Below are 8,462 nucleotides of genomic sequence, written 5' to 3'. Positions count from 1 at the left end.
ATGAACCACTTTTGTCCTAGGTTAATGAAGAACATGCCATCCTACTGATTATTTTTTGAATTTGTGTATCTATCGTTAGGAAACTTTCACATTTTTAGAAGGTTAGAGAAAGAGGCAGAGAGATCATGTACTTGTTAAAGAAAATGGTTTTAGATATTTTAAAAGATTAAAAATGCTTAGTTCTGGGCATTTACATGAGTACAAATGTAAAATTATAATGGGCAAGGTGAAGGTGATTCAACATAGGTATATTACCTAAAATCACAAGTCAAAGTAACATCTAGATTGCATGACCCTTTTGTCTAGTTTCACAGGAAAAGTGTTAGATAAGCCTGGGTCTTATCTCATAAGAGACACAGAAAGTTGTTTTCGCCTAGGGCAAAATAATGAACATTTGCAGGCAAAATTGGAGAGTGAGGAGACCATTTAAAACAGTCCGAGTTTTTCAGGTTGTGTTTCAGAGGATTCTGTGTTTAAACAGTAGAACTGGTGGGGGTCTAAGTTTATCTAACATGGGAGATATTGGTATTCTCTTAGCCCCCGAAGTTAGAAGAAGAGCAATGAATGCAGAGGAAAAGATAATATTTGTAGGCAGACAAGATTCTGCTGACTGCCCATGTGGTACAATTATGAAACATTTAATAGATATTTTACTTTGTAATTTTATGGCGCATAAATTGGTTAATATTGGCAAGTGTGTTATAATAATAGTAATTCTATTACTTAGTAACTATTGACCTTGAATCTGATACTTTGCTTTTCTGAGACTTAATTTCCCATCTGTAAAATGGGAAAAAACTAGGTTTTTTTCCCCCCCGAGTATCTTAGAATCATGAGAATTAAAAGAGAAAATTTTTACGCAAGTTCCATATGAATATAAAATATCTTTGATTAAAATTACATTTAACAAAAACTTGATTAGTGTGTCTCCTACACAAACAAACATAAAGGCCCAGGACCTTCTGGCAAAGCCATAGGAAGGAAGGAAAGGATGGAGGGAGAGAGGGAAGTAGAGAGGAAGCTACGAAGGAAGCGTGGATGAGAGAGGGGCCACACACTAAACCCGAAAAACTCAGAGGAAGCCTGAGTGGTGGGTCTTACAAACTCTGATAATGAAAGTAACCACATAGGATGGTCTGAACATTAAAATTCCTAACTAAAAGTAGGTCATGGCAGGCAGTCACATCCTAGGCCTGTAGCTTCCTTGACAAAAGTCCATCTCTATCTTAATGAACCTGCCTATTGCCTTTATACAACTAAGATAACACACCCTTGAACTGTCAGAGTAATCCCCTTTTTTTCTGGATCACTCAGGGTACAGAGTCGCACCAGAGCAGGAGACCACAGGACCCATCGTTGTTATCTTGTTGTCCTCTTACCAACTCTATGTGCTGTAAGTGCTAACTATCCTGTACCCACCAATGTAAAAGCAGTGCATGGCTCTCTGTTTTACTTTTCATCCAATCACAGAGATTGCCTTGCTCTGCTTTCTCCTGTTCCTTTTATCTGCCACCTGCGGACTTCACGTAACCCTCCTTGTGTCTCCTTCTCAGATTCTAAAGTATAAAATAAGCTGCATGCAAAACGACCACTTTCTGGAGCATTTTTTCAATTTGTTGAGATTTTGCTTCCCAACAATTGTCTGTTTGGCTCAAATAAATTCATCAAAATTCTCTACAGATTTGGACATTTCTTACCTTGACAGAAGGAAGGAAAGGAGGCAGAAAGGGGAAAAAAGGAATAAATCAGGCAATCAAGTTTATGACATGCTTTCTCTTAAAAAAGAAAAAGAACCAGATTTATGCTGAATTTAGTCAAATTAGTTCTTATGAATAGACATAACACTATCCATTGATGAGCTTCTATTTGAAAGACTAAATAAAATATAAGAAAATTCTAATTCACTTGTCATAAGTTTAGAATTTTTAAAACAAGCAGAGGAAAAGCTGGTTTATAGTCTAGGGGTACTCTCTGTGAATATATTACACTAGGAAAATTAAAAACATAAATAAGGTAACAGGTGGGAAAAGAAATTTAAACCTCTTGAGAATAAACTTTTCAAGATGCCCTCAGGCCCTTTAGCAATATAATTTACACATAAATAATTGACATCTAATTATACATCATTTTGATCTGTTCAAAAGCAGGTCCCAAAGGGCTCCTAGTAAACAATGCTTTGTTTTACTAGTTCCAATTATTGTATTAATTAAAATGTAATTGGACAATCAAGCTCAGTTTCATTTAATTAATTAACTAACATAATAAAAACCAACGGTAAAAACAGTGCAATTTTGCAATTAAGACTGTCAATATCAGGTTAACTTTCTCAAGAAATGTGAATTATTGTGGTGTTAATGAAGTTGTATTTTCTTTCATATTTTGAACCCTTAATTTCCAAATCTTTTACATGTGTAACCCTCCATCTTCCTATTCTCTAACTCTGTCAAATCACAATATTGACATGTTTACCTTTAGTGTCCTCATCCAAGCTCAATGTGCGTTTGTTTAACCAGTTTATACATAAATATTTCAACTTCACCGAAATGTATCATTTTGGCTGAATGATTTATGAAGGAGATAGAAATAAGTGTAACATTATGAGTTCCTAGTCATGCCCTGGTTTTTAGACACAAGAAGAACTAATATGAGGAGCTTGATTAATTTCCATAGCATTTTGCTAGTCTATTTAACTTTCCAATTCTCTTTCATACATAGACAATGAGATTGGCCTAACAGTTGCTTTCTTTAGTAGTGTTAGGAATTCCTGGAAAGGGTCTAGGGAGTAAATCCGAAAAATTTCATCTATTAATTTCATCTCTTTCCCTATTGGCTGATTTTTTTTTCCTGGGGACATTTCCTGATCTATTAAAATAGAACAATGCTGTGTCTTGTCTGTGGCTTCATTACAGACAGCCACTAATTCATCTGAGCATAAATCTTGCTACGATGCTCTGCATTGGTCAAAGTGAGAAGACAGGTGAAATAGGAGGAAGGGGTTCTCATCCAGGTAGTAGGCGCTCAACACAAAGTGAAAAGAGTGAAGTGGAAGCCGAAGCTCGGGGTGACCTTGCATATACCTTGCATATCAGTTTCCTTGGCCACCCCCATCCCAGCCAGCACAGCCACAAACTTTCTTTCCATAATGCCAACTCTTTCTTGCTCCCCTCCCTCCTTCACTGCTCCCAGCAAATGGTCACCTCCTGTGGCCAAAAACCTCAATTTCAGGAGCTGCTTCAAATATGTTTGGAGAGTAGGACAAATAAAACCCTGACACACAAGTGAGTGTTGGAAAGTTTTGGAACATTTTTGGAGTTAGAGTACATAATGCAGTGTTGGGAGTGCACGTCATGATCAGAAGACAGGGACCATAGCTTTCTTTTTCAATTTCTGCTTCCCACTCCCAGCACCCATCGTGATAGGTTGGGATTCTGACAAATATTTGATGAAGTAAAGGAGAAATCATCTTAAAGTCACCACTTAAAGAAGCCTTGTTCTTGGGGTCTGATTTGTCAGGTGTCATTGTTCTATTTCTCTTTTTTTGCCTTCTCATAAATCCTGTTGTTTCGACAAGTAGACACCCTGTGGAAACTAAGTTACCAGGATATTAATTCTTTTTCCTATTGTTTTATCGTAACGAAGATGGAAACAGATACCTGGAAATTAAGACTGACTTTCATGAAAGTTTAAATGTGTTCTGAATCAGTCTGAAATTGAGGAGGCACTTGGCTAAACTCTGGAGGAGTAGAATCTGATATTTCATTAACATTTCCTGGTAGCTTTCTAAATGTTACCCTGCATTCAGACAACAGTACAGGAGTCCCACTACAGCTAATTTAAAACCCATCAGAACCAGTGGCAGCGCTGACAAAAACATTAAGCTAGTTTCACATTGTGGTTTTCAAAACTTCAGCATCCAGTAATGATGGACTAGGTAATCTGTGCCAGCCTCAAGGACTGTCACTGAGAGCTTCTAGAAAAAGATGGGCACAACATAAAGACCATCTGCTTGAAAGCACAGAGAGATAACAATCAGGAATATGAGGCCAAACTAGTCCAAGATATTGGAACAAGAGAGAGAGACTCTTTCCCTATTGGCTGATTTTTTTCCTGGGGACATTTCCTGGTGAGCCAGCTGCAGATTAGATAGAATTTTCACAACCTTAAGAGAGCAGGTGATCAAAGATGGACAATGATATACCATCCACATCTTGGATTGGGACCCTAAAAGGCTATTCCTCAGGAGAAAGGGGGAACCCAGAAGTGTACTAGCCTCTCTGACTGCAGCATAGTTTCAAACTATCCATAATACCCAGAAAATTTCATTCTGAAATTATATTAAAATGATCCCAGAATGTTGATGCTCCAGGGACTTGAAAAGCAAATAAAAGTTCCCCTGGAGGAGTGTAATATTGTTCTATGCCTCAAATTGATTCTAGAAACTTTGTTTTCAAACCAAAGTCACACATGGAATATAGCAAAACACACGAGAAGATAAGATGACATGATGGGGTCCAGTAGAAAAGAATAGACAACAGGAAGGATATCCAGAGGCTCTAGATATCATGTGGAAATCATCAGATGCCCTGAATTTTAAAATTGTTAAAATTATTTAAAATTAATTTTATTTTAACAGAGTTATTGAGTACTTCCTAGATAAATTCAGAAGTAGAAATATCAATAGGACATAGTTCTCACTTTCAGAAAATTTACAATATAGTCATGGAAAATATTGTATGCATTTTTCTTTTTTTTTTTTATTTAGTAAGTATTTTTATGTAAAAAACAAACAGCCAGACTAAGCCCTAAGGATAAAATAGCAAAAAGAAAAAAAAAAAGAAAAAAGAAGAAGAAGAAGAAGAAGAAGAAGAAGAAGAAGAAGAAGAAGAAGAAGAAGAAGAAGAAGAAGAAGAAGGAGATAATAAAGACAGTTTCTTTTCTGATTAAGTTTCCATGCAAGTGTAGGAGAGAAGCATTTATCAAAGAATGCCAATAATAAGTGCAAAACCAACATGTACTTTTCTGAAAAAACAGCAAATTCTGCTATAAGGGTAAATGTTAGAAATAGGGAGAATAGACCAAGGTGAGGGAGTTGGAGAGTCACCTGAGAACACGATGATCGGGCTGTGGAAGACATGATGAATTTCACTGACATTATTTCTAAAATGGCAACTTGAGTACATGTCTCCTTGACTTAAACCCTTTAGCAACTCTATGTCCAAAGTACTTTTCTTATAAGCATAAGATTCACTGCCTCTGTCAGTCCCCTCTTCAGCAAACCGAATTCTTAATATAAGCTAGGAGGAGGGGTGGGGAAAAGAGGAGAAAGACTGCTTTTGACTTAATAAGATCTAATAAGGTGTTTGTTATTCTTCTTCACAGCAATTGCCTTCAATCTGGGGACATCAGACAAATTTGGAGAGAACAAAAAATATTGTATTTAAGATCCTGTCAATTTCGGTTTCCTAATTTTGACTAAAGACATTCATGATATGACTCCTGATTACCTCTCCCATCTTTCTAGGCTCCTATACTTCAGGCATCTTTTTTTTTTTTTTTTTTTTTTTAAATTAAGTTTATTGGGGTGACATTGGTTAATAAAATTACATAGGTTTCAAGTGTACAGTTTAATAATACGTTATATGTATATCACATTGTGTGTTCACCATCCAAATTTAAATTTCCTTTCATCACTATATTTGTGATCCCCTTTACCCTTCTGTTATCTTCCTCTCTCCCAACCCATTCCTTTTGGTAACCACCAAATTGCTATTCATGTCCATGAGTCTCTGTTTGTTTGTTTTAACTACTTGCAATACTCCAGACATGACTTGTTCTTTCATGTCTCCCCCAAACTATTGCCCTCAATCTGCTTAACATCTCTGTTGTTCCCTCACTCAGTCAAACCGAATTTCTCCTGACTTTTCCAGATGAAAATATCTGCCTTCTGGAGTTTAGAATCTAATTCCTACTATTCTAGGAACTCCATAAGGGTAAGAAATATATCTAATTTACTGCATGTTCCCAGACACAAACTAAGCAGCAGCAAGTATTGAATGGTAAATGAGTTAATGAAATAGGTGTTGTTAAAGGGAAAATACAGATATAAAGCTATCATCATGGGAACGCAGAAGAGTGAGGGAGGAGTGATATTTGTTCTAGGCTTTGAAGGAAGGTGCCATGAATTGAATTGTAGCCTCTAAAAATTCATGTATTGAAGTCCTAATCCCTAGTACTTCAGATGTGACATTATTTGGACAGAGGGTCATCGCAGATATAATTCGTTAAGGCAAGGTCATACAGGAGTAGAGATTCATAATTGATATGATTGATGTCCTTATAAAAAGAAGAAATTTGAACACAGGGAGAGCATCATGTGAAGATGAAGGTAGAGGTCAGAGCAATGCAGCAGAAGCCAAGGAACGCCAAAAACAGCCAGCAAACCACCAGATGCTAGGAGAGAGACATGTAACAGATTCTTCCTTACAGACCTCAGAAGAAACAAACCCTTCAGACACTGATTTCATACAGGTAGCCTGCAGGACTGTGAGACAACAAATTTCTGTTTTTTAAGCTAACTGGTTTGCAGTTCTTTATTACGACAGGCCTAGTAAACTAATACAGAAGGGAAAAGCTAATCGGGTAAATACAGAGGTACGCAATACAACTCAAACAAAACCTAGAAGGGGAAGACTGCTCACTGTATCCTGGGAACAATGTCTATTCCTCAGGACCAGGACAGAGAGAGATGTTGCGTGGGCCAGGGGCCCGACATGCAGGAGAAATTAAGATTATATCAGGTGTTTGAAGCTCAATTGTTGGAAGACCTTGAATGTTATGCTAAAAAGCTTGTGGGTTTTTTTAGATAATAGGGACATTTCATACATTGTTAAATTGAAGATAATCTTAGTGGTCATGATTCAATCATTTATTTAATCAATAAATACTCATTGAATTATTATTACATTGTTCTAGGAATTGAGGATACAGTAGAGGGAGAAAGACAATAAATGTATAAAACAAACAAATGTCAAATTGAGATAATCGTCGTAAAAAGGAAAAGTAATAAGTGGGGAAAGATATATAGATGGCGAATAATATATAATTTATTATATAATTTAAATGATATCATATTAGTTAAATAATAATATAAAACATATCAATTGCTATGCTGTCAATTGAAGAAAAATAAACCAGGATGAGGAGACAAAGAGTTCAGTAGAGTTTTCTAAGTTGGGCCCATTCAAACCGCTCCTGCAAAGAAGGGTGGTGAGAAGGGCCATTTGCCAACAACTAGGCAGTGACCAGAGAATACACCGTCGATATTCATAAGCACATCCATGGAGTGGGTTACAAGTAGCATGCCCTTTGGGCACTCAAAGAGATCCAGAAATTTGCCATGAAGAAGATGGAAACTCCAGATGTGTGCATTGACACCAGACTCAACAAAATTGTCTGGGCCAAAGGAATAAGGAGTGCCCTATAGCATATCCATGTATGGTTATCCAGAAAACATAATAAGGATAAAGGTACACTGAACAAGCTCTATAAGTTGGTTATGTATGCACCTGTCACCACTTTCAAAGATGTACGGTTAATATGGATGAGAACTCACTGCTGATTGTTGAATAAATTTATAAAACTGTAATAAAAAAAAAGAGTTTAAGAAAAGAGAAAGGGGGCAGAGAGCGGTGTATTATTTGAGGTGGGTGGCCGAAAACTCTGACAAATGGCATTTGAGATCAGCATGAAGTGTGGAGCAAGCCAGGCTGTATTTGGAACCTCATTAGCAGGCCTGAGCGGATGAGTCAGGGTGCGAGTGAGTGGTGTTTGCCTTATGGTGTTTGAGGGAACAACAAGGAAGCCATTGTAGCTGCCGGGCAGTAAGCAGAGGGGAGAGTTTTAAGAGGTGGAAGGCGTAAAGTTTAGGAGAAGTGAGAGATAACAGGATATAATGATGATAAATAACTAGAGCTTGCTAATGCTTGGTTCTTTTCTTCCCTTGGGATTGCTCATGGAAAAGTATGTCCAAGTCAAAATGATTACTATGAATTCAGTCAAGACCCAAGTGTCCCCTTTCTGCCCTGGAATGGCTAAGGAGATGGGCAGCTCCCTCGCATGCTACTGCACAGCCATTAGCATACCCAAAGAAAAATGGAGGGCCTGATGACACATCCAGCTCTTCCAGTGAACGAAAGCAATTTCAGCTTTGTTGGGTGCATGGCTAGTGCTTCTAAATGGAAGTGCTGGATTTTTCACCTTGGAAGAATGATGAATTATTAAAAAGCACTCAGCTTGATTCTTTTCTCCCTGCAACGCATATTTTCTCATAACATTTAATGCATAGGAGCCAGGAAACTTCGCCAAATGTTATGTATAGAAAATGTCCTCAACATCTGAGAAGGCAAGTCAGCAATAGAGGTGATTGATATTTACATAATTAGAAAGCATGATCAGTATTTAAA

The 8,462-nt window shown here is 37.2% G+C and overlaps 1 pseudogene; it reads left to right on the top strand.

The window, feature by feature from the left end:
- The first annotated feature begins 2,946 nt into the window (after positions 1–2,946).
- On the top strand, positions 2,947–7,629 carry LOC107511742 (annotated as a pseudogene).
- The last annotated feature ends 833 nt before the right edge of the window (positions 7,630–8,462 follow it).

This window comes from Rousettus aegyptiacus, unplaced genomic scaffold (assembly GCF_014176215.1).
Source record: "Rousettus aegyptiacus isolate mRouAeg1 unplaced genomic scaffold, mRouAeg1.p scaffold_m13_p_2, whole genome shotgun sequence".
In the NCBI taxonomy this organism is placed as follows: domain Eukaryota; kingdom Metazoa; phylum Chordata; class Mammalia; order Chiroptera; family Pteropodidae; genus Rousettus; species Rousettus aegyptiacus.
This window is presented reverse-complemented; position numbering and strand designations above follow the sequence as displayed.